At 40.5% G+C, this 26,749-nt stretch overlaps 1 protein-coding gene across 1 annotated transcript in view; it reads left to right on the top strand.

The window, feature by feature from the left end:
* The window catches only part of KCNIP4 (potassium voltage-gated channel interacting protein 4), a 574,348-nt gene that overhangs the window by 343,235 nt on the left and 204,364 nt on the right, over nucleotides 1-26,749 (top strand). The gene's annotated exons all lie outside the window — the stretch shown is intronic.

Genomic DNA, 26,749 nt, shown 5'->3' with positions numbered 1-26,749 from the left:
TCTTCTTTTAAGTAAAAGCTTCTTGAGCACAGGAAACATGAATTTATGTTTATTTGTTGTTTTTATTGTCCATAGCATATAGAGCAGGCTTCCCAGTTAGCTCAGCTAGTAAAGAATCTGCCTACAAGGCGGGAGACCTGGGTTGGATCCCTGGGTTGGGAAGATCCCCTGGAGGAGGGCATGGCAACCCACTCCAGTATCCTTGCCTGGAGAATCCCCATGAACAGAGGAGCCTGGTGGGCTACAGTCCATGGGGTTGCAAAGAGTCAGACATGACTGAGTGACTAAGCACAGCACAGCGTATAGAGCACCTGTCCCAGGGCACCTAGGATTTCCTTAGGCTTTCCAGGCAGCGCTGGTTGTAAAGAACCTGCTTGTCAATGCAGGAGACAGGAGATGAGAGTTTGATCCTGGATTAGTAAAATCCCCTGGAGAAGGGAATGGCAACCCATTCCAGTATTCTTGCCTGGAGAATCCCATGAACAGAGGAGTCTTGCGGGCTACATTCTGGGGTTGCAAAGAGTCAGATATGACCGAACACACTGCATACATAGAGCAGAGTTACCTGATTCCTTGAGAAAAAAAGAAAAATCAAATTCCTGAGTAATAGGAATACTAATTCACAAAAGTAATAATAATTCGTAATGATTTTTATTACTTATAAATCACTATGATAGGTACTCCCATTATATTTTTGCCACAAATTTGCAAAGAGAAGAGACTTGCCTGGCAGTCCAGTGGTTAAAACACCATGCTTTCAATGCAGGGTGCATGGACTTGATTTCTGGTCTAGGAAGTAGGATCCCACATGCTGTACAGTGAGGCCACAAAATAAAATTTAAAAAAACTCCTAAAATATATATGAAGAGAAGAAAAATATTTACAGATGAAGAAACTGAAAGAGAAATGAAATGACTTTCTAATATTGTTCTGTCAGTATATTCTAACTAAATGTTTATGCCTGTTGTAAGTGCAGATCGGATAGATAATAGATGAGTTGAATGACACTTTAGAGATTTGGGTAAACATCCTAAAGCTGAGACTGAGAGTTAGTCATAAACCTGTGTTATTGCTGCCTATAAATTTTTAAGTATTTTTCAACACCTCAACGTGTGATTTGGATAGTATGAATTTTTACCTTCAGTTTCTTTCTTTTTATAGTATGGAATAAATAAAATGATAAAAGAAATACAACACTGTAGGCTTGTTTTTAAATAAAATGGTACAGACATGGCTTGTTGGTTTCAATCTTTGTGTCAACGACCAATATTGCTACTGTGATGTTGACATGTGTATCTGGCAACAGCCCTTCTGACTCTGACTCTCAAGGTTCTGAAAGGAGCAGGATAAGCATCACCCCCTCTTACCCACACCTTGTTCTAAAGGAATAAGCACTAATATAAAGAAGTGGGAGTGTGGTGTGTTCGTGTGGTCTGTTAATGATAGAAACCAGGTCAGAGGCTGCAGCGTGGTATGAGAGCCACGTGGTCCTGCTGACTGGTCCAGAATTAGGGAACCTCTCCATGAGAGGCATTACTGCCCCGGATGGACCTTCGCACATGGGTAGGGTGGTGCTGCCTGGGGAGACTTAGGCTTGGAGGAGCACAGGAGAGACCTGCTCTCACTGGGCAGTTTGCTTCCAGAGTGAAAACGGAGAGAAATTAAGCAGAACAGGGAAGTTAATCCTTTTCATATTTACCCATCAGTTAAGTCTTTTCTCCCCAAGGAAAGAAGTGAGGATCCAGTGATGCCAGGATGTTTTAGGGAAGACAGAAAGGTGAGAACGGAATACTTTTGCCTTACACCGATATGTTGATAATTTCCAAATAGAAAGTGCGAGTTGTATGAGTCAAAGCGCACAAGGATCATTACGTATAAAATTGTGTGCATGCTCAGCCACTTAAGTAGTGTCCAGCACTTTGCAACCCCATGGACCACAGCCTACCAGGCTCCTTTGTCCATGGGACTTTCCAAGCAAGAACACTGGATTGGGTTTCCATGCCCTCCTCCAGGAAATCTGCCTGACCCAGGGATCGAATCCCCATCTCCTGAATTGCAGGCAGATTCTTTACTGCTGAGCCACTAATCAAAGTGTGTGAAAATATTCAGGAATGTGTGTACAGTGCTTTAATATTTCCTTAGTAGAAGTGGATTTTTGTTTCTTTGTTTTCATTGCATCCAGAACCACTGTTTCCCTCCTGGGGATCCCTGAGACCCAAATATCCAGGGTGCTTGATTCTCATGCAGATTCTCTGGTTCTGTTTTCACATTCACATCTTGGGACCAGACTTGACACTTTGTACTTCTAACAGGCACCCAAGCACTTGCAAGGCAGCTTAAGTTTATGAAGCACTTTGGCCACCTTATGCGAAGAGTTGGCTCATTGGAAAAGACTCTGCTGCTGGGAGGGACTGGGGGCAGGAGGAGAAGGGGACGACAGAGGATGAGATGGCTGGATGGCATCACTGACTCGATGGATGTGAGTCTGAGTGAACTCCGGGAGTTGGTGATGGACAGGGAGGCCTGATGTGCTGCGATTCATGGGGTCGCAAAGAGTTGGACACGACTGAGCGACTGAACTGAACTGAATTGAATGTAAATCTGAGTTATTGAAATCAATTTCCATCTTTTAAAATACTCCATGCACATTCCAAATGTGCATTTTATGCTCATATTCAGTAATAATTTGAATTGTTGCTTCTGATGAGTTTGAGGACTCTTTTATTTTCACTGGAGATAAATGTATTAATTTCTCAAAACCCTAAGTGTCTTCCAAAGTCCCAGAAATTGAGTCTTTATGCACAAAGAGAATTTTGCATCATCTGTGGTACAACATGGAGACAGAGCCTTGATGGAGCTGAATACCTTTAAGTTATTTTTAATTTGAGCTATCAGAGAATTTTAAGAAAATATTCCTTTTGTTTATTAAATGATCCCAAACGTTAAGCCAATTTGTTATTTTGAAATTTGTGATTTGTCTTGGGAATTGTTATTGAAAGCTAATAAATATAACCTTAAGTTTTACTGACCTCTTAAAATTCTATTTTATTTTTTCTTGAGCTCTATCTTTGCCTGAGAAATCCATTGCTATTTATACAGGGGAAAAGCAATGAAAAAATTTTCCTCAGTATTCAAAGTGTATTAGATAGGCAAATGTTTTAAAACATTTCTTTTCCATGAAATAAGTTACACCATAAAAGAACAGACTCTATTTTCCAAAAGACAAAAGCTCTTCCATATATGTGTTTCATAAGCATTGTCTTAGTCCATTCGGCCACTACAACAAATTACCATAGACTGGGTGACTTAAACTACAAACACTTCTTACAGTTCTGGAGGCTGAATTCTGAAATTAGGGTGCCAGCAGGGTCAGGTTCTGGTAAGAACCCCTTTTTAGGTTGCACACTGACAACTTCTCAGTGTATCCTTACGTGGTGGGAAAAAGCCAACTGGCTTTCTGCCCTCTTCTTACGTCAGTCTCACTCAGGAGGGTTCTACCCTCATGACCTAATTATTCCTAAAGGCCCATATTAAAATACTATCAAACTGGGGTTACAGTTTTGACATATAAACTGGAGGCGGGGACAACGTTATAATTATTCAGTCCATTGCACACATGATCAGAAATCTCAGAAGCCTCCATGGGGCCTTTCCTGATCCTCCCATTTGAAATTGCATGCCTCCTACCTTATCTGACCCCCTTTTCTGTTTCATTTATCCCCACAGTCCATCATTATTTTCCAATGGACTTTATTTTGCTTATGGTCTGTCTGTTGTTTATACTCATAAGTTATTCACCACTGGATTCCTAGCCCCTAAAATTATGCCATAATGTCGTAGTTCTCAGTACTAGTTGAATGAATGAATGCATTTCGATCAGAGTTTCAGTGGATTATAACCTCTGCTAGATGGAGTTCTCAGGACATGGACATTGCTTTGCATGAATCCCCATGCCCTGCACATATACCTGATTTCTCACTCCCTGTTCAGATGGCAAAAAATTTTTATGGATAAAAATTCACTGTCAGACATGTGCACATAGGAGGCAAAACAGGAATTAGCACCTAATATCTCCACAGAAGGGCCCGTTAATGGAAGGTGAATGAGAAGAGCAGATTCTTTATTGCTTCCTACGTTATACCTAATTTTGTCAAAATGTTTCTGAAGAAAGTCATCTAATATAAATCTAGCCAACCACAGCCACAGTTCTCTTTTAGAACTCCGTATAATATAAATATGTTTACAAATACTCTTGATTTCTTATAAGATAAAGTAGAAGCTTATTGAAGAAACTAGGATTTGGGATAAGTGGGCATTCAAGCTCAGTTCCTGAACACATATGTGTTCCCATTTCCTCACAACTTTTGAAGAACCATGCAAAAGTAAATACCTTAGAGTATTTAATTGTTATAGAATTTCTTTTTTTAGACACAATCAGAGTACATTTACTTTATGCTTGACATTAAAGACATGGTGATATTAAAAGAAATAATCGCAAACGTTTAACTGAACCTGGTACTATTCAAAGCATTTTGTATATTACTATCTCATTTAATGCTTTCAATGCCACAACAAAGTAGGTATTCTCATTTTCCTCATTTTACAGATGACACTAAGGATTATACTCATGGTGGCACAGCTGTGGAACCAGTGTTTGATAAAAGGCTGTCTGGTTGAAGACCCTGTTTTTAACAGGCATATGCTGATTCCATTAATGACATGGTTTCCTTCCTAAAGAATTCAAGATGGGAAGAGATACATTATAAAATGTGATGAAATTAGTGTGATAAAAACAAAAGACAAAGCAGCATACTCTTTTTCCTGGAATTGGGAAGAGCTTCAGAGAGACAGCATCGTGGGTTATGAGGGATGACTAGGAATTTGCCAGGTGGAGGAAGAAGACAAAGTCTGAGAAAAAAAGAGGACAAAGAATTTTATTAATTAATCTCCTTTTGAATAAGTTTATACTAGTTTTTAACAGTTGCTATCCATACTCTTTCTTTCAGATACAGTCTGAGCACTGAGCATTATGGAACCAATGATCAAACCTAACCTGTGCTCATCTGTAGAGAAACCTAAAAGTCATTGTCTGAAACAAGTTAAACCCTAAGTGTGCACCATTATTGGATGTTTGTTGTAATAAGAGAAGACAGTGAACACACACTGCTAAATAGAATTACTTCCAAGTACAGAAGTCACTTTGGCCATTTATTGTCAGAAGACAAGAAATGGAGCATGTCATCCATTTGGTTTTATAACTATCCCCTCATGTTATTCTTGAATAATGGTCTTAAAGCATACTAAAAATAGCTTATTTTAAACTTTTCTTCCGTCTTCAGTGTTAACAACTAAACTCTCTACAGCAGGTAGTAAATGGAACACTTCCCCTCTGCTCAAAGTAATCATTTAGAGATTTGTATAGACCTACTGATTTTAACGTGCTCCATGATGGTTGGATTTCGGTTTTGCTTGGCATCCCACAGCTTTGAAGGATTAATCCTCAGCACCGTGCCCAGCAATGTCAATCTCTTTATAGGCTGCACTTGTCCATCACTTTCCTCCTCTAATATGGTGTCTGCAATTGCTGATATTCATGCTGGTGAAAATCAACATGCCTCTTCCAGACGCCGTGTGATGTCAGAGACATAGAGCAGGACTGAGTACTCTTATCCTTCTTGTTAGCTGCAGGTATCAGCTAATTTGGCTTAGATTACTTTAGAGGTGTGCCTGTCTTCAAAATAGCTTTATTGAAGTGGTCTTATAATAAACTGCTAAGATGCTGCTGCTTAATTCTGCAAAGAAGTGGCATTTAGGAAATGATTGGTCCCTGATCCTAAGTTGCCATCGAAAAATTATATGATTAAATAGTGGGCTTAAGAAATCTACAAATATCCAGAAAATCTTGCATGAATATAGATGAGTCCTTTACAAAAAATATTTATTCTAAAGTGTCATTTCAAAGGAATGTCAAACCTCTAGGACAATCCCTAAAGTGAGGAGAGAAGTTTAATTACCAAAAAATTAAGATTATATTAGTAGCAAGAAACCTAAGGTGTCAGAGAAAAATCCATTTCCATCTTCTTTCCCTTTTCTTAATGCACAGCTAGACTACATTTCCCAACCTGCCTTGCCTTTAGATTTGGCCATGTGCCTGAATTTCAGCCAATAAATGAGAACAGAAATGGATGAGGTCACTTCTAAACACAGCCATAAATTCTTCCTGAGGGTTCCTTCACAATTTCCCCTTCCTGCTGTTGGAATAATGATCCCCAGGGAAACCTTTAAAATCACAGATTAAAGATAAAAGAGCTGCCATCATCCTTGTTCTCTGAATGGTTGCCTGGAAACAAGCCTCCCTGCTTTTAACCCTAACAACCTATGATGTCAATAAAACATTGTGAAAGCAAGGGAAACAGATGATTAGTCTAAAAATCTTCCTTTCTCTCTCAATTTAGTTGATAGATTCACAGAGATCTTCTTAAAAGGAAACTGCACTTCCTGTGTCTTCTTCATCAGTTTTTATTATAGAGTTAGACATAAAAAGTCTGTCCTTATTCTTGCCTCCAGAGGAATTTGTAAATTTCTTGGCTTACTCAGTAGTGTGATGTTGTTAGATAGTACACTGGGTTTCTTTTGCCCTTTGAATTTTGTAGAAATCTTTATTTTCCATGCATTTCTCCATTAGGCACCCATGGAAATGAGCATGGTGGTAGGTTTTGTAGATGTCACATTGGACTAGTGTTCTTCTAAGGAAGACATTCACTGGCCATTAGGAACCCCACCTAGCATATCCTTTGGGCCATGAAAGTGAATCTCCTTAGTCTGGTAAATGTCACATGGGTTCCTTCTACAACACTTACATTAGGACACTTTCCTTAAATGCTTACTGAGAAAGGTTACTAAGGCAACCGCAGGCCCAGGTACTGGCTGTTTGTGACAGGGCGATGACATGTACAACTATAATCCTAGCCTGCCCCAAGGCAAGACTAGGCTCCTAATTTCCTCGGAAGATAAAACTGAGACATATTTTGCAAGTATTCTCTTAACAGAGTCACTAGGCAAACTCCTCCCTTCCTTTTTTCATCCCATGCTGGCTACACCTCTGAAAGGACAGGAGACCAGAAATCAGAGAACACCATGAGAATTTGAGAATAATCAACAATATCTCTTATACCATGTGCAAATTAAACCATTGATTTTAGATAATTCTATGTTCTTTTTGGTAATTTAATAATAGTTGTTAATATTATTAGTAGTGCAATTAGCAGATTCTCAATAGCTATAATAGTACCTCAGAGGGCTTCCACATGCATTTCATTATTTGTCTCCATGACCCTTTATAGCAGGAAAGACAGGGTCATTATTCCATATCTGAAGATCACGAACAATGAGTGTCATGGGGAAAAGTGTAAGCAACCTGCTCCAGGTCATATGTTGGTTGGCAAGGAGGTGACTGGTTCAGCAGCAAAACATGGGCTTTGAATCCAGACAAACCTGATTCAGTCTCTCACACTCTTTCTCTCTCATCTCTTCTTTCTCTTCAATCCTTTCTTCCTCTTTCTCTTCCTTTCATTTAAAAATGGAAACACGACTAGTAAACATAAACATACATCAGAATTTTTGTGTGTCTTAGGTGAACTGTAATGTAGATAATGAATTTTCTATATTATAGATGTTATGCAAATTTTTGTAATTGTTTCTGTTATTCTGACTTCTGTTACATGGTCTTTTCCATTGAGTTCTAAGAAAACCTCTCATCTCAAGCACCTTATAAATTTATATGTAGTAATCAGTGTTTTTGGTCAAACATGGTTTACTTCTTGCTTTTGCTACTAGGAAGCTCAATATCTGATTTAAAACCCACATGGACTAAAAAAATTATAATGCATATCTTTATATTTTTAAATTCTCTCTCATATTTTAAATCTGTTGCTTTATTCTTCTACAGTGAATATACATTTTGAACATTACATTAAATGAGGTGAGGAAAAATAACAAAAACAACTTTATATAATAATAATGATGGAGTCAGAACAGACGTTAAAAAAAAGTACCCTGAATTTTTATCCACTTGACTCCTTATGGAGGTGAAAGTTTATTTGCATTTAAGTATAATTTAAGTAAATAATAACAAACATTTATTGAATTCCTTTCTGATACAAGATGCATCAAAGTTCACTGAAAATGTAAAAATAAGATCCTTATCAAAAAGTTTGCAATCAAATTTAGACGTGAATAAACATGTATAGGGGCTTCTGAGGTGGCATTAATGGTAAATAACCTGCCTGCCAATGCAGGAGACGTAAGAGATGCAGGTTTGATCCCTGCATCCCTCCCCTGAAGGGAGGCACAGCAATCCACTCCAGTATTCTTGCCTGGAGAATCCCATGGACAGAAGAGCCTGGCGAGTTACTGCCCATAGTGTCACAAAGAGTTGGACATGACTGAAGTGAGTTAGCATGCATGCAAACATGTATAGACATGAAATGTTAAATGTTTTAAGTTGAATAAGTATCAAAAAGACACAGAGAACCATGGCACAGGAGCTGGTCATGTACTAAATGAGCTTTGCTGAGAAATAAAAATGTAAACATTAGTTTACCTCCTTCATTCCGTTCAAAGAATAAGCACCCAATTTTGCATTATATTCTTCACCCTTTCTCTTTGGTAAAAATGAAATAATGAAGAGAGGATGATACTGTCTATAGAATAAGAAACAAGTGTCATCCCATAGATATCTGAATTTAGGTAATTTCTTCTTCCTGATCCTAAGTTTCTTTATCTGTAAAATGGAAATAGGAACCCCCAAATTTCCTTAACCTATAAGGTGCTTATCTTAGAAGTAACTTCAGGTCACATCTCTCTCCATTGATCAATAATTTACTAAAAAAAAAAAATCCACTTTATGCAAGAAAGATGCAGAGTAGATGATCAGTAGATTTTTTAAATTTCATGGATAACTAGCTATTTAAAGAGCCATGGTAAAAAATAATTTTATCAAGTGTAAAGATTGCTAGAGATAGAAGTGCCCGGCATTTCTCTCATTTCACAGATGAGGAACCTGAGGCTCAGAGGAATTGAGAGAATTGTACAAAGTCAGACTCTTAGCTCCACATCTGTGGCTGAAGTTTTTCAGTACTTGTCATGATATCAGTATCTGTTCACAGAAATATATTTTCTGGATAAGGGCAAAAATAAAAAGCTATTCTACTTGGTTTAGGGCAGACTTTATATTAATAGCTATTTTAAGGGACAAATTCTCTATAGGTTAGGGTTCAGTTATAGACAACAGGAGCATTTTATTAGATTTAAAAGAAAAAGATTTTGATGCCAGGCATTTGGTGGCTTACAAACTAGTTGGAAGGACTTAAAGAACAAGCTCTAGGAGGGGGTTCTGGGAAAAACTCTTGGCTCCTAGCCTCAGCCCACCTCTGCCATGGTCAGCATAGCTGACCACTGCAACATGGAGCCCTATGTTCAGGAGCTGTGATCTCAGAACTCTGGCCCAGCCCTGCCTCTCTCCCCTCTGTTCCAAATTCAAGTGGAACTAAAATACAGATCTCTAGCTGCAAGGGAGTCTGGGTTAAGTAGTATTCAACTTTCTTGTTTCTACAACAAAGAGTGACTTTCCAGAAGGAGCTTGAAATAGATGTTAAATGAGAAAAATCCAGACCATCTGCCAAGAATCTGAGAGTGTGATAAATAAGATCAGGGGACCCAAACCATATCATGTGAGGAATAATATAAGACAGGGTTAACAAATAGATTTCATCTTGCCAGCCAGCTCTAGCTAATTGTCTGCCAAGAACACTGCATTGGGAAAGATTTGAGGGATATATCTTGGCCCAGCAGGATAAAGTCTGGTGGCTGATTAGTGATGTCTGCCAACAGTTTGGGCATGAAGTGATCAGAGCACTGTGAAAGCACATACTTCCCATAAGTCAGCTGCTGCCTGACCAGCTTAGTTGGCAGGTTATTCCATAAAGCCTGTGGCACTCTTGATGTTGTTGTTGCCACTGTTTAATTATATCTTGATTGACTTATTTGCATAATCATGATCATCATACTTTATTGAATAAAAGCAAACTATAAATTATTTGAGGATTTAATCATGTCTACACCCTGCACAGTACTTGATATACATTAAATTCGTATCTATTGCTTTGATTTTAAAAATCTCAATCATTCCATCAAAAGACATGAATTTAGGATTCAGTTTGCACAAAATATTATATGTTAAAGTCTCAGGCTTACTAAAACCCATCTTTTTAAGGGGGTTCCCCACATTCCTGCCAAGCCTCCTTTAGAAAAAGACCTTGTTTTGTCCATGTGTACAGAATCGTTGGTACCTCAGATGGTAAAGAATCTTCCAGCAATGCTGGAAACCAGGGTTTAATCCCTGGTTCAGGAAGAGCTCATGGAGAATGGCAGCCCACTCCAGTATTCTTGCCTGGAGAATCCCATGAACAGACCATGGAGTTGCAAAGAGTCCGACATGACTGAGTGACTAACAGAATCTTTAGAAGTCAATTTGGAACACCATAGAATGTGCACCTGTTTATGGACTGTGGATTCAGTTTATTACTTGAAGCCCATCAAATTTTTATGTTCTTTTTATCACTTTTTATTTTGAGATCCTGTGTTCACTTGAGCTGATATTTGTTCATAAAGATAGCTTGGCTCCAAGAGTATGCAGACATATATCAAGTAGAATTGATGTGCATAGACTTTTGAAATGAGGATGTTGATTTATATTTCTTCACAAAAAGGCTGTCTGTTCCTTGAGAAAAACACAGGGAAGTATTCCACGTGACTGTACTTGCTAACCTGTATGACCCACTCTAAGTAAAGCAAAGTCTGAATCACATTTCTAGAAGAAGATTCTGGGCTGATTCTTAGTGATTGATAATGATTCTGTTTTGATAACTCTTCAAGAATAAGACCAAATTTGGGGGAACATGGCTAAGATTAGAGGGAGTATGTGTGACTGTGGAATACAGAAATAGATCTCATTAACCCTATCCATTCATTCAGTAAATTACATTATTATTATATAGTGTGTGAAAGTGAAAGTGTTAGTTGCTCAGTCGTGTCTTTGGGACCACATGGACTGTAAGCTTCCAGGCTACTCTTGTCCCTACATAGTCAAGCCAGGATTGTCCTGGCGCAAAAGTGGTAATATATGCTAAAAAGTGGTAATATATGTTAAAAATAGCAAATCATCTCAGGTTTCAGTATAATGTCACCTTTCCATAAGTTATTATTATTTTATGTGTGTAGAGAGCATGTCCTAAGGGCCATTAACTTACTGAGCTCACTGGACAGGATGTGAGTCTCATGCCGTTATTCTTTTATTGTCCTGGGGCATATCTCATACTTCCTTTGAATGCTTTTGTTACTAAGCAATCCTGCTTGGTTTTATGGTTAAGCAAACCTGCTTTCTTCAGTGATCATTAACTTACAGGGTCTCCCATAATTTTTTCTTTACTTACAACCCCCTAGCAGTATATACTAGGTTGCTTCAGTCATGTTGACTCTCTGTGACCCTATGGACTGTAGCCTGCTAGGCTCCTCTGTCCACAGGATTCTCCAGGCAAAAACACTGGAGTGGGTTGCCATTTTCTCCTCCAGGACATGTTCCCAACCCAGGAATAGAACCTGCATCTCATGTCTGCTGCATTGACAAGCAGATTGGATTCTTTAGCACTAGGACCACCTGGAATCCCCTAGTGAGGTTAACTATTTAATTACCTACTTTGTCTCTTTACTCTGTCCCACTTTGAGGCTCTGTCTCCAAATACACATTGGGGGTGAGAGGGCTTCAACATGTGAGTTTTAGGAGACATAAATATTCAATCCCTAGCAAATAGAGCCTGTATCACTTTAGAAATGTATTCCATAAATGAGTGTGAGTATTTTGAAAAGTACAAAGTAGAGCAAAAACATCAAAGAATATAGTAGCAAAGCTGTGCACCTTCCATTTGATATTAGTTTTCTTCTTAAGCATTGAGGCATCAAATTGATCTGGGGAAATCAAGTGGGTTTTGTAAGAGTCCTGGAGAAAAATATATGATTGCATCAACAAATGTAGTATTTGATTCAGGGGCATCATCTCATTGGCATCAACACCACATGCTTAGAAAAGCTAAATCTGTGAACCTACAAAGGGAGGAAAGCTTCTAATGGCATCACACTCAGTTGTACCGAGTACTGATTGCATTAACTTGGAGTTAAATTATCACCAAAAATATAGTTAGATCTCTCCTCAATGGATTGGGAATTGTGACTGCAAAATGGCTGAGTGGCATATTTTCCAATATCAGAGAACAGAAATGTAGTTGTAAAGGAACCCAGGTGTATTCATTCTAGCCAGAAAATATGGGCAAAATAGAATATCCACAGCAAAGGAGCCAAATGAAACTGTGGGCAAGTTTCTTACTTTCTACTCAACATCATAGCTCAGAATCAAGAGAAAAAGCAAAAGGTGAGAAGGCAAGGAGCTGAGATAACAGGGAAGCAGGCAAATTAATGGCTATAGATCTTCCAGGTAAAAACTATGCCCCTAGAAATCTCCTTCCCTGATGGAGGAAGAATCCATATTTCAACCAGTGGCAGAGGAAATCTGCTTTATCTAGTTAGCGAACTGCATGGACAGCAAGCCCAAAGGAAAAACCCCAGAGCCACAAAAAGTGTGTTAGAGTAATGTGTAAGGGGACTGGTGCTATTTTTAAAACCAGTACAATCATAATACTTTCCATTGAGGACTTTGGGGTGCTACAAAAAAGACACTGCGAATTCAGGGTTCCTCCTCTCTTTCAATAAATCAGAATTAGTATACTCTCCTCTGGGTTTCCCTGGTGGCTCAGATTGTAAAGAGACCGTCTGAGAGTATACTGTGCTGGAGACCCAGGTTCTGGGTCAGGAAGATACCCTGGAGAGGGGAATGGCAACCCACTCCAGTATTCTTGCCGAGAATCCCATGGACAGAGGAGCCTGGCAGGTTACAGTCCATGGTGTTGCATAGAATAGGACACGAATAAGCGACTAACACTACTATTACTACTGCTATACTCTCCCTTATTTGATACAGTTTGATACAACTATGAGGAATAATAGAATAAAGGCCACATTTATATGTGCTCAAAACATCACTGCCACCTGCCAACTGTGTGACCTGTGGGAGTTACTGTCCTCCTCTGACCTTCAGTTCTTGACCATACGGAGGCATGGTGAAGAGTCAGATGCTGCAGTTAAAAGGCCTTACGCACAGCCTGGAATGTGTAAATATGAATTCTATGAACCCAGAACTTCCTTCCTGTCAGAAAAGACATCTAATAGACAAATTGACACCGAGGTATTAACACTTTATAGATTACCATTCTCAGGAATATTATCAGTGTTAAAAAAAAAAAAACCTCCAGAGAAAACAAAAAAAATCAATCATCTCCAATACTAGTGCTCATATTATCAGTGGGACAAAAGGGTTTCCTGTTTCCACTCAATTAATATGCCTCCATTTCTCTTTGGGGGACCCTCAAGCTTATCTCCCACGAGCCACATCCTGAACTCTGAGTTTAGGCAACACTACACCAGACAGAAAAGCTGTTTCCCAGGGAAATTCTTTCCCTTTGTGGCCATCACGCTGCAGAAGCATGATGAACATTCTCCTTCCTGCCAGGTGGGGTGGGTGACACCTTCCATTCCAGGATGGAAGAGCGCACTCAGAGCTAGCATGGAGAGGGAAGCAGAGGCAAGAGCTGAGCACCAGGCCCTTCCAAGTCCAGCCTGTTATTTCAGTAGGAGAAATGCTGGTTTAATTAATTGAAAAATAAAGGTTATTGTCAAAGTGAGCTAGAAATGAAGGATCTTGGTCGATACTTATTGAATTTAGTTTCCCTGGGCTTTTCAGCCTTCCAATATTACATTGAATCAAACTCTGTTTCACTTATGACCTGTTTCTGAGATAAGTCCAGATTTAACCAGTAAAGTGGCAATGTTGCAAATAAATATGATCCAATTCAGAAGCAGAAAAGTAAACAATCAATTTTTTTTGGAATTCTAGTGTTGCGCCAGAAACAAATAATATTTTTCTTCTTCACTTTTATGTCTAGCCTTCCTTAAAATGTTTATAGAGCCCTTGTCACATTTGATCCTCACAACAACCTTGAGAAAAGTCAAGGATTTGTCATTCCATTTTTCCAAATATGTAAACTGAGGTTCAGGGAGATTGAAAAGGACCACTCTGTTACTCAAGGAATCTAGGTTTACTAAGAGCATTTCCCACCAGGAAATAGAATTTCCTGAATTTTAGGATGAAGGTAAAGACTAGATAGAGAATAGTTTAGATTATGAGGTTGTGCAACCCACTCCAGTACTCTTGCCTGGAAAATGCTATGGACAGAGGAGCCTGGTAGGCTGCAGTCCATGGGGTTGCTAAGAGTTGGACACGACTGAGCAACTTCACTTTCACCTTTCACTTTCATGCACTGGAGAAGGAAATGGCAACCCACTCCAGTGTTCTTGCCTGGAGAACCCCAGGGATGGGGGAGCCTGGTGGGCTGTGGTCTCTGGGGTCGCACAGAGTCAGACACAACTGAAATGACTTAGCAGCAGCAGCAGCAGCTGGCCCAGTGTCTAGCACACAGTTTGTTCAGCACAAACTAACCATTATTGATGTCATTGATTCATTGTTATCCTTACAATTATTTCTTCCCATCCTGAAATAAAGTGGAGACATCTTTGCTCCTTGAGGTTTCTCTGTAGTGCGGTTATTTTTATCATCAGCAATAACCATTTGTTACATTTCTGTTGAGTGGGAAGCAAGATCCTGGGAGGGTGAAATGCTAAATGATCAGCTCATCCTCAAGGCAGTATCCTTCATCTGGGAGGGGCAATGAGGATGTAAGTCCAGAAATAGCACTCAGAGTAATGTGAGTTACAGATGCTCATAAGACTTGGTATAGGAGAGGGGCTTCGATCTGATCCCAAAAGACTAAGGGCAACTGAAGAAGCAGAGATGAGGCACTGGTACCACAGAAAGAGCCCCAGAGAAGATGCTTGCCTGATTCTCAGCATCATTTGTCACCCATGGGCAGGCCCACCCCTAAAGATTCTGATTCCATATAGCTGGATGGAATCCTAGTTTTACATGTTATAGGTTCTGCAGTACAGCAAATCAGAGTTGCTCTTGGCAATGGGGATCACTGATTACTCTTGGTTAGGTATCTGGTACTAATTCACAGAGATGAATCAAACTTGATAAGAAAGTGAACCAAATGCTCATGCTCTCAGAGACACAGTAACTGATGTGTGTGTGTGTGTGTGTGTGTGTGTGTGCGTGCACAAGTCACTTCAGTCATGTCCTACTCTTTCCACCCTATGGACTGTAGCCTGCCAGGCTCCTCTGTCCATGGGATTCTCCAGACAAGAATACTGGAGTGAGTTGCCATGCCTTCCTCCAGGGGATCTTCCCAACCTAGAGACCAAACCTGCTTCTCTTAGGTCCCCTGCATTGGCAGACAGCATCTTTACCACTAGCGTCACCTGGGAAGCCCAACTGATGTGTTCAGTTCAGTTCAGTTCAGTTCAGTAGCTCAGTCGTGTCCGACTCTTTGTGACCCCATGAATCGCAGCATGCCAGGCCTCCCTGTCCATCACCAACTCCCGGAGTTCACTCAGACTCGCGTCCATCGAGTCAGTGATGCCATCCAGCCATCTCATCCTCGGTCGTCCCCTTCCCCTTCTGCCCCCAACCCCTCCCTGCATCAGAGTCTTTTCCAAGGAGTCAACTCTTTGCATGAGGTGGCCAAAGTACTGGAGCTTCAGCTTTAGCATCATTGCTTCCAAAGAAATCCCAGGGCTGATCTCCTTCAGAATGGACTGGTTGGATCTCCTTGCAGTCCAAGGGACTCTCAAGAGTCTTCTCCAACACCACAGTTCAAAAGCATCAATTCTTTGGCGCTCAGCCTTCTTCACAGTCCAACTCTCACATCCATACATGACCACAGGAAAAACCATAGCCTTGACTAGACAGACCTTAGTCAACAAAGTAATGTCTCTGCTTTTGAATATGCTATCTAGGTTGGTCATAACTTTTCTTCCAAGGAGTAAGCGTCTTTTAATTTCATGGCTGCAATCACCATCTGCAGTGATTTTGGAGCCCCCAAAAATAAAGTCTGACACTGTTTCCACTGTTTCCCTAAGTGTTTAATAAACATCTGAAAGGAAAAAGGGATGAAGGTAGAAAAAAGTAAGAAAGATGCTGCTGTCCCCCTGCTTTGAGTCTATGAACCTGAGCTGCTGTGCTGGGATCCTGAGACTGTAATTTCTGCTCTTAGATAGAACATGAGTTGAACCAGCAGCAATACCCTACCACACTCAGACTGATGCCCACACTCCTGACCGTGACCAAGAAGGTGCTGTCCCCCAATCAAAAGCAGAACTCCATCTCTACCCCATGTACCTCAAAGCAGTGTTTTGGTTTTGTTTTGTTTTTAATATGTAATACTATTTTTTTCTCCTTTTTTTTTTTTTTTGTCACACCACACAGAACTGAGGATCTTGGTTCCCTGACCTCCATAGTGGAAGTACAAGTCTTAACCACTGGGCAGCCAGAGAAGTCCCCCTCGAGCACATTTTATGATCCTGAGTTGTCCCGGTTGTTTGTTTGCTTTTACAGGTGACTCCTTCTCCACTACCACTAGATCATCTAGCGGTGGGATCCTTGCGGACCTTGATCATGGCTGTGTCTAAGATACCTAGAACTATGTCTGCCATATAGAAACTGATCCGTGAACATTTGTTTAGTGAATGATGGATACTGTCAACAGAACCCTCCCCTGCTTTGTCTTTTTCCTCTTCTCCCAATCTTTATTTTCTTGTTCTCTCTCTTTCCCCTCTACACTACACTCGATTTGGGTGGCTTTTAGGAATTAGAAAAATAAAAGGCCACCCACCTTTCCCATGAAGGCTGTCCCCTGAGCTCGTGCCCCCAAATCTAATGCCATTTGATATAAATCCCTCTGATTTCAGGCTTCTTTGATTATGTGGCAGTGGAAACAAATCCATGAGTCCCAGAGGGCCCATCCATTTTAAGAGCCCTTTTGAGATTCAAAAGAGAAAGGATTCTTTTTTGGGAACTAGTCTGAGAATTAGGTTACATTGTCAATTAAGTAGGGCAAAAATTGTCATACATGGCCCAGTTCTGCTCCTAGAACTCATGAGCACGCAAGTGTGCATACACACACACACACACACACAATATTTGAAGATTCAAAATAGTTTCATTGGCTATAACGGCACACACTTTTTTTTGCTTTAGCCTTTGACATTAATCAGGTGCTTTCACAGATATCATCATATTTTATACTTAGAAGGAAGTAAGCAGTTGTGAATACCCTCATTTCGTTGACGTGGAAACGAAGGCCCAGAGAGGTTCACAGTTCAGTTCAGTTCAGTTGGTCAGTCGTGTCCGACTCTTTGCGACCCCATGAACTGCAGCATGCCAGGCCTCCCTGTCCATCACCAACTCCCGGAGTCCACCCAAACCCATGTCCATTGAGTCGGTGATGCCATCCAACCATCTCCTCCTCTGCAGTCCCCTTCTCCTCCTGCCCTCAATCTTTCCCAGCATCAGGGTCTTTTCCAATGAGTCAGCTGTTCACATCAGGTGGCCAAAGATTGCAGTTTCAGCTTCAACATCAATCCTTCCAATGAACACCCAGGACTGATCTCCTTCAGGATGGACTGGTTGGATCTCCTCGCAGTCCAAGGGACTCTCAAGAGTCTTCTCCAACACCACAGTTCAAAAGCATCAATTCTTCTGTGCTTAGCTTTCTTTATAGTCCAACTCTCACATCCATATATGACCACTGGAAAAACAATAGCCTAGACTAGACAGACTATTGTTGGCAAAGTAATGTCTCTGCTTTTTAATATGCTATCTAATATATATATATACATATATGCTATCTAGGTTGGTCATAACTTTCCTTCCAAGGAGTAAGCATCTTTTAATTTCATGGCTGCAGCCACCATCTGCAGTGATTTGGGAGCCCAGAAAAAGAAAGTCTGACACTGTTTCCACTGTTTCCCATCTATTTGCCATGAAGTGATGGGACTGGATGCCATGATCTTAGTTTTCTGAATGTTGAGCTTTAAGCCAACTTTTTCACTCTCCTCTTTCACTTTCATCAAGAGGCTTGTTAGTTCTTCACTTTCTGCCATAAAGGTGGTATCATATGCATACCTGCATATATCTGCAATAGCTGAGGTTATTAATACTTCTCCCAACAATCTTGATCCCAGCTTGTGCTTCTTCCAGCCCAGCATTTCTCATGATGTACTCTGCATATAAGTTAAATAAGTAGGGTGACAATATACAGTCTTGCAGTACTCTTTTTCCTATTTGGAACCAGTCAGTTGTTCCATGTCCAGTTCTAACTGTTGCTTCCTGACCTGCATACAGATTTCTGAGGAGGCAGGTCAGGTGGTCCGGTATTCCCACCTCTTCCAGAATTTTCCACAGTTTATTGTGATCCACACAGTCAAAGGCTTTGGCATAGTCAATAAAGCAGAAATAGATGTTTTTCTGGAACTCTCTTGCTTTTTCGATGATCCAGCATATGTTGGCAATTTGATCTCTGGTTCCTCTGCCTTTTCTAAAACCAGCTTGAACATCTGGAAGTTCATGGTTCACGTATTGCTGGAGCCTGGCTTGGAGAATTTTGAGCATTACTTTACTAGCGTGTGCTGCTGCTGCTGCTGCTAAGTCACTTCAGTCATGTCCGATTCTGTGCGACACCATAGACGGAAGCCCGCAATTGTGCGGTAGTTGAGCATTCTTTGGCATTACCTTTCTTTGTGATTGGAATGAAACCTGACCTTTTCCAGTCCTGTGGCCACTGCTGAGTTTTCCAAATTTGCTGGCATATTGAGTGCGGCACTTTCACAGCATCATCTTTCAGGATTTGAAATAGCTCACCTGGAATTCCATCACCTCCACTAGCCTTGTTCATAGTGATGCTTTCTAAGGCCCACTTGACTTCACATTCCAGGATGTCTGGCTCTAGATGAGTGATCACACCATCATGATTATCCGGGTCGTGAAGATCTTTTTTGTACAGTTCTTCTGTGTATTGTTGACACCTCTTAATATCTTCTGCTTCTGTTAAGTCCCTACTATTTCTGTCCTTTATTGAGCCCGTCTTTGCATAAAATGTTCCCTTGGTATCTCTAATTTTCTTGAAGAGATCTCTAGTCTTTCCCATTCTATTGTTTTCCTCTATTTCTTTGCATTGATCACTGACGAAGGCTTTCTTATCTCTCCTTGGTATTCTTTGGAACTCTGCACCAAATGGTTATATGTATCCTCTTCCCCTTTGCTTTTTGCTTCCCTTCTTTTCATAGCTATTTTTAAGGTCTCCTCAGACAGCCAATTTGCTTTTTTGCATTTCTTTTTCTTGGGGATGGTCTTTATTCCTGTCTCCTGTACAATGTCACGAACCTCCATCCATAGTTCATCAGGCACAGTACCTATCAGATATAGCCCTTAAATCTATTTCTCACTTCCACTGTATAGTCATAAGGGATTTGATTTAGGTCATACCTGAATGGTCTAGTGGTTTTCCCTACTTTCTTCAATTTCAGTCTCAATTTGGTAATAAGGAGTTCATGATCTGAGCCACAGTCAGCTCCCAGTCTTGTTTTTGCTGACTGTATAGAGCTTCTCCATCTTTGGCTGCAAAGAATATAATCAATCTGATTTTGGTGCCGACCATCTGGTGATGTCCATGTGTAGAGTCTTCTCTTGTGTTTTTGGAAGAGGGTGTTTGCTATGATCAGTGTGTTCTCTTGGCATAACTCTATTAGCCTTTGCCCTGCATCATTCTGTACTCCAAGGCCAAATTTGCCTGTTACTCCAGGTGTTTCTTGACTCCCTATTTTTGAGAGATTCATGACAGTGCCCAAAGTTACACTGCTGTGCCCAAAGTTACACTGCTGAATTGGAATTCTAGAAACTAAAATGGATTCTGTTGTGGGATGCACTGGAAAGTCATTTGGCTGAAGCTGAGTTTCCCTTCCTGGAAAATGAGAGGAATCCTCCACGGCAGGACTTTCTAACTTCATTGTGTCAGTGGATCAGCTGGGGCTCTTGTTGAATCCCTGTCTTGAATCAGCAGGTCTGAATAGGCTTGCCACTCTGCATTTTTCATGAATATTAACTGCTCCCAAATAAGGCCCAAGCTGCCGGTTCATGGACTACACTCCAAAGAATGAGGCATTAGAGCTAATCAGACTTTTGGTGAATGGAGATCCCCTGGGATTTGCAGGCCCATGGTAGAACTGGAGAAGTGAGGAGGAAAGTGAAGTGAAGAGAAGGTCGCTTAGTCATGTCCGACTCTTTGTGACTGCATGGACTCCATGGCATTCTCCAAGCCAGTGGGTAGCCTTTCCCTTCTCCAGGGATCTTCCCAACCCAGGGATCAAACCCAGGTCTCTCACATTGCAAGTGTATTTTTTACCAGTTGAGCCACAAGGGAAGCCCAAGAATAATGGAGTGGGTAGTCTATCCCTCCTCCGGCGGATCTTCCCGATCCAGGAATCAAACCGGGGTCTCCTGTGTTTTAGGTGAATTCTTTACCAACTGAGCTATCAGCGAAGCCCTGGAGAAGAACTGGAGAAGCATGCTCTAATGAACTGCTGTTCTGAGACTAAGATTCTCCTCAGGTGCATCCCTGTTTGAGCTGTGATCTTCAGAAAAGTCACTTAGTCTGACTGAGCTGGTTCGTAGGGATCTAACTCTGTCTGAAAGAGGCAATATATAATTTAAGCTTAGCAAGGAAGTGGGGTATTTGGCAAACAAAGGCTTTGGAAACAATTTTTAGTTCCCCACAAATAGGAGGCATTTTTACATATGAGTAAGTGATTGGATATAGTCCCCATACATTCCTGGCTTAACTTTATTTTGTTTTATCTTGGGGGGAAGACAGAGGAAGGGTTACCTGGCAGTAGATGAGTAGTCTGAGGCTTAGGCAGGCTCCTGGATTTCCTGGAGCCACTCAAAGCCTGGGGGAAGCACCCAGGGCCAACCAGAGGCCTTCTTTGTCTCGGCCAGGAAGAGTCAGGAGCATTGTTATAGTAGAACAGGCTCTGGGGAATTTCATTTGAGAAGAAAACATCTAGGCTTATAAAGAGAACATGAATCTTTATATTTTAGTGCTTTTCCATCATCTAGTGAAGCAGAGGGGCTTCCTTGGTGATTCAGTGGTAAGGATATCGCCTGCCAAAGTAGAAGCCATGGGTTCGATCCTTGGCTTGGGAAGATTCCCTGGAGAAAGAAATGGTGACTCACGCCGTTATTTTGCCTGGGAAATCCCATGAAGAGAGGAGTCTGGTGAGTTACAGTCCATGGGGTCCCAAAGAGTCTGACACGGCTTAGTGACTAAACAACACCACCACCACGTGAAGCACTGGTGGAGTTTCCGTTGTGCCTTGTCAGGACCTAATCTGTCATAATTGTCCACCAGCCACAGTGAGTGAGATGGACAGGGCTGTTTCAAGTGGCAAGTAAGTCCTGGGTCTATGGAAGTACTGTTGCCATTATGCCAAGGTGTGCCTGTTATTCTCCCTAATATCATGGCCTGGATAGAAGGCCCTCCAGAGCCACTGCCACGGAGAATGCCAGGAGAGTGTTAGATGGAGTGTCTGGTGTATGCACAGGAATGGAGTTGGGTGCTGGACTTATACTCACATGTTTGATCGCAACCACCCAGAGAGTTAGGTATGATCATTCCCATTTCATAGAACAGGGAGGAAACATAGCCTCAGGTGAAGCAACTGGCTAAGGCATCCCATGATGACCTTGACCCGCCTTGTAATTCAGTCCCCATTCCATCTAACAGAATCCACATTTCCATCCTTGTCTCTGATATCCGCAGTCTTTTCACACACCCGAGAATCTGTCCTTGCACATTCGGTCCTAGGCTGGGCTACTCATCCACACCTAAGAATTTGACAGGCCTGAGGTGATAGTGCCTCGTGGAGCTTGTATAGGACCTACCAGCCTAGCCCTCATGACAAAGCTGATACTGGCTCTTGCATAGTCACATTACCATCCCTCTTCAGTTCTACAGAGTCACGTTGGGAAGGAAACACTGGCTGTTAAATTGGACATCTGGGCTTCAAATGTGAGTTTTGCAGCTTATTAATTGCATGGCCATTAACAATTTATGTTTCCTTTCTGAGCTCAGTTTTCTCCTCCATAAAATGGGATCAATAATCCATCTTGGAACCATTAAGGGGATTAAATGCAAAGTGCCTGGAATAGTCCCTGACCCATAATAAGCGTTCAGCAACCTAATGAGCAGTTAACAAAAACAGCTGTAGTAGGCAGCACATCAGTTGTAGTAAATTGCAGAGCAGGCATTGCAACCTCAGCTCTTAATCACTAAAATATTGCCTCTGCCACAAATTGGAAGTGTAGGCTATTAATAGATGCTCAATATCCCTAAGAGACAAAGGACTTACAGAATATGCACCGGTTGGCATGCACACTGCTGCTTTCTAAGAGCATTTGTAGCTGAGGCTTCACAAACCAATGTCTCAATAGCCTCTTGTTTTCTGAAGAATAGAGACCAGTATGACACCACTGAATTTCTCACCACTTATATTCAGTGGGTTCTAGTTGAAAGGAAATGTCATAATAAATGTCAGCATAAAATGACTAAACAAAAATTCTGAGGTAAATCCAAAAAATAAATGCAATGTCTATCTTTATACATTCTACATCTGCGTTATTTCATCTTTATTTCACCTTTACATTTCTGTTACTTTCATAAATGTGTTTCTTAATCAAGCATATTGATTCTGACTCATGACTGAAATCAATAACCTCAGGCAAAATATACAAGCTCCTGAGAGAGAAGGAAATAGCAAGGATTCGCTTTTATAATGGAACCATCATCATTTTGGACATGTTATTTAACCTTCTGTAGCCTCAGTTTCCTTGATGAGCACTATGGAGAACAGTTCTATCTCACAGAGCTGTGGTGGGGACCAAAGGAGTTCATACATAGAAAATCGCTGGTGCTGAGTACACTCTCACTAAAGGGTAAGTGTTACAGTTACTTCTGCAAATCATTAGCTTTGGGAACCCTCAGGGATTGGATTGGGGACTGAATTATTAAGAGTTTACTAGCTGAGAGACCCATATGCCTTCATCAGTTTCATGAATCCCACTTGCTTTATCTGGAGGATGGAGGTAGCTCTGCCTGTCTCACAGGCTGATTAGGAGGGAGAAATGTGACGGCTTTCCTCAGGGGGTTTGCTCAGTGCCCAGAACATAATTCTTAATTCTCTCTCCAGTCACCTGCCCACAGCAGCAATGGCCAAAGATGGCAGTGAGGGGAGGCAAGACCAGGCACCATGGCCAAATGTCACCTGTGTGTGCAAGACACTTGGTGAGACAGCCACGTGCTTACTCCCTCTCCTCAGAGAAATTTTAACCACCCATCAATACTATAGTGGGCAGTCAGGGAAACAGCAGTGTCTGAACCCTCCTTTCTTTCTAGAGTATGTGATGATTTCCCTATTGTAAGTCGTCCTCCACTAGAATATAACCTCCCTGGGGCCAGGAACCTCCCTTGTTTTGTCCATTCGCTTTCTTCAGTGTCTAGGGCAGTGCTTGGCAAATAATAGATCCTCCATACATATACTTTTTGTTGTTTGCAAGTCTGCCTGGGGTCAGATCTGAAAGTGAAAGTGTTAGTCGCTCAGTCATGTCTGACTCTTTGAAATACTATCGACTGTAGCCCATTAGACGCCTCTCTCCATGAAATTCTCTAGGCAAGAATACTGGAGTGGGTAGCCATTCCCTTGTCCAGGGGATCTTCCTGACCCAGGGATTGAACCTGGGTCTCCTGCATTGCAGGCAGATTGTTTACCATCTCAGCCACCAAGGAAGCCTGGGGTTAGATCTGCATGCACCAAAATAATTCTGGGTCGAAGTCACTATAGAAATGGTCAAGTGTGAATGTTTCAAATGATGGATGAAAGTTCACTATATCTTTTTTTCTCATATTTTTCTTTACTGGGCAAAATGTAAAATATTTCTGCCTCCCTCTCTGGATCATGTATTCTTTCCTGTTTTGTGAGTGAACTCTGTTTTTTTTTTTTTTTTTCCTTGTTTCTTGAGGTATGCCTGTATTGCTATGAACTTTCCTCTTAGCACTGCTTTTATAGTGTCCCACAGGTTTTGGGTTGTTGTGTTTTCATTTTCATTAGTTTCTATGCATATTTTGATTTCTTTTTTGATTTCTTCTGTGATTTGTTGGTTATTCAGAAGCGTGTTGTTCAGCCTCCATATGTTGGAATTTTTAATAGTTTTTCTCCTGTAATTGAGATCTAATCTTAATGCATTATGGTCAGAAAAGATGCTTGGAATGATTTTGATTTTTTTGAATTTATCAAGGTTATATTTATGGCCCAGGATGTGATCTATCTTGGAGAAGGTTCCATGAGCACTTGAGAAAAAGGTGAAATTCATTGTTTTGGGGTGAAATGTCCTATAGATATCAATTAGGTCTAACTGGTCTAATGTATCATTTAAAGTTTGCCTTTCTTTGTTAATTTTCTGTTTAGTTGATCTGTCCATAGGTGTGAGTGGGGTGTTAAAGTCTCCCACTATTATTGTGTTGTTGTTAATTTCCCCTTTCATACTTGTTAGCATTTGTCCTACATATTGCGGTGCTCCTATATTGGGTGCATGTATATTTATAATTGTTATATCTTCTTCTTGGATTGATCCTTTGATCATTATGTAGTGGCCTTCTTTGTCTCTTTTCACAGCCTTTGTTTTAAAGTCTATTTTATCGGATATGAGTATTGCCACTCCTGCTTTCTTTTGGTCTCTATGAACTCTGTTTTGAAACTAATAACAATGACATTTTAACTACAAGAATACATAACATTCTTTAAAATAGTTAACCTTTCCATGTGACATTTCATTGGATGTCTAATTAGCAGTAACATTTTGTTGTTTGCCATCTTAAACATAACAGGTCCATAAGCTTCAAAAAACTAACTTTGCTTAAATAATCAATCTTCATAATGAGAGAATTTCTATCTTTAAAAGTTCGTCTCTTTTTGTTCTTCATTCTCCATCCTTTTGACACCAGAACATTCTATTTGCAACTTTATGTCTATGCGAAGCATTTTATTAAGAATCTCTCTCTTTCATAACTTTTGCTTTGAGGTAGGGTTTTGTCTTTTTTTGTTGGCCAATTAAGAAAAGTTCATCCCAATTTCTGCTTTCATATCATCAAGAAAAAAGCTTTGTCAACCAGGAAGCAAAACAGAAATAAGTTCATTATCCATAGAGAAAAAAAAATTCATGTCATACTCACTTTCATTTTATTTTACTGAGAATCTTACTTGCCAGAAGCCCTATTTTCACTATGCATGTTAATATGAATAGAGAACATGCAAATAGTCAGAATATTCAAACATTTATTTATCTCTTTTAAACTTTTCTATCTAGTCCTCCCATCACATCTCTAGATAGTGAAAGGGAAAAATCAAATTTTTGTGCCACATATTTTCAAGGCATCAACTCATGTAATCTCACAAAATTCAGGTATATTAGCATTGTTATTCCTCTTTCAAAAGGAGACGAAATAAGGACCAAGTGGTTGAGAAACTTGCTCAGTGCGATCAAGTCATTAAATGCTTGATGATACAATCCAGTGAGCCTGTCTCTCAGCCCATGTTTTTTCCACAGTCTTGCTCTGCCTTCTCGCTACTACTACTACTACTAAGTCACTTCAGTTGTGTGTGACTCTGTGCGACCCCATAGACGGCAGCCCACCAGGCTCCGCCGTCCCTGGGATTCTCCAGGCAAGAACACTGGAGTGGGTTGCCATTTCCTTCTCCAATGCATGGAAGTGAAAAGTGAAAGTGAAGTCGCTCAGTCCTGTCCGACTCTTCGCAACCCCATGGACCACAGCCTACCAGGCTCCTCTGTCCATGGGATCTTCCAGGCAAGAGTACTGGAGTGGGGTGCCATTGCCTTCTCTGTGCCTTCCCACAACAGGCATTTATTTAGTCCACGTCCATGTTTTCTTCTGATGCTTGATAGTGTTGGAGAAGACTCTCTTGGTAGTGTTGGAGAAGACTTTCTTCTAAAGTTTAGTCTTTGATGCAAGTAGGACCACATGGATAAAGACAGGTCAAAGATGAATGAAAGAAATAGTAATAAGTATACTCCCTGGATGAAGAGTTATGATATAGATAAAATACTTGGTTAAAAGGAAGTTTTGATTAGGTAAAAATCTAAAAAAATTTGATTTTCCTAAGAAATTAAGAATAAAGAACATATACTTCATATGAAATGACTGCTTAACCTTTGTGTGGTATCATTGGGAAAAAGTATAATTACATTAAAAATTGTGGTTAAGACTGTGAACTGAAGAAATATTATACCTTTGACTTGACTTTACTAATTTGCATAAATAACAGTGACCTAGTTATTTATTTATGAAATACCCTGGACAGACCGAAGGTAGGCTATAAACAGGGAAGAGTCTTGTTGTATGAGTGGCCTTGTCTAAAATAGATCACACATTTAATCCAGTCAAGGGCATGTGAAAATTTCCTGAAGCATTAAAGATTGAAAATTCTTTGGTAATTTCCCCTTATGCATTGAAACTAAAAAAAAAAAAAAAATTAAAAGACACTTGCTCCTTGGAAGAAA

This window comes from Oryx dammah, unplaced genomic scaffold (genome assembly GCF_014754425.2).
Source record: "Oryx dammah isolate SB20612 unplaced genomic scaffold, SCBI_Odam_1.1 HiC_scaffold_3, whole genome shotgun sequence".
Taxonomy (NCBI): domain Eukaryota; kingdom Metazoa; phylum Chordata; class Mammalia; order Artiodactyla; family Bovidae; genus Oryx; species Oryx dammah.
Note: the sequence above shows the minus strand (reverse complement) of the source record. Positions and strands in the feature narration are given on the sequence as shown.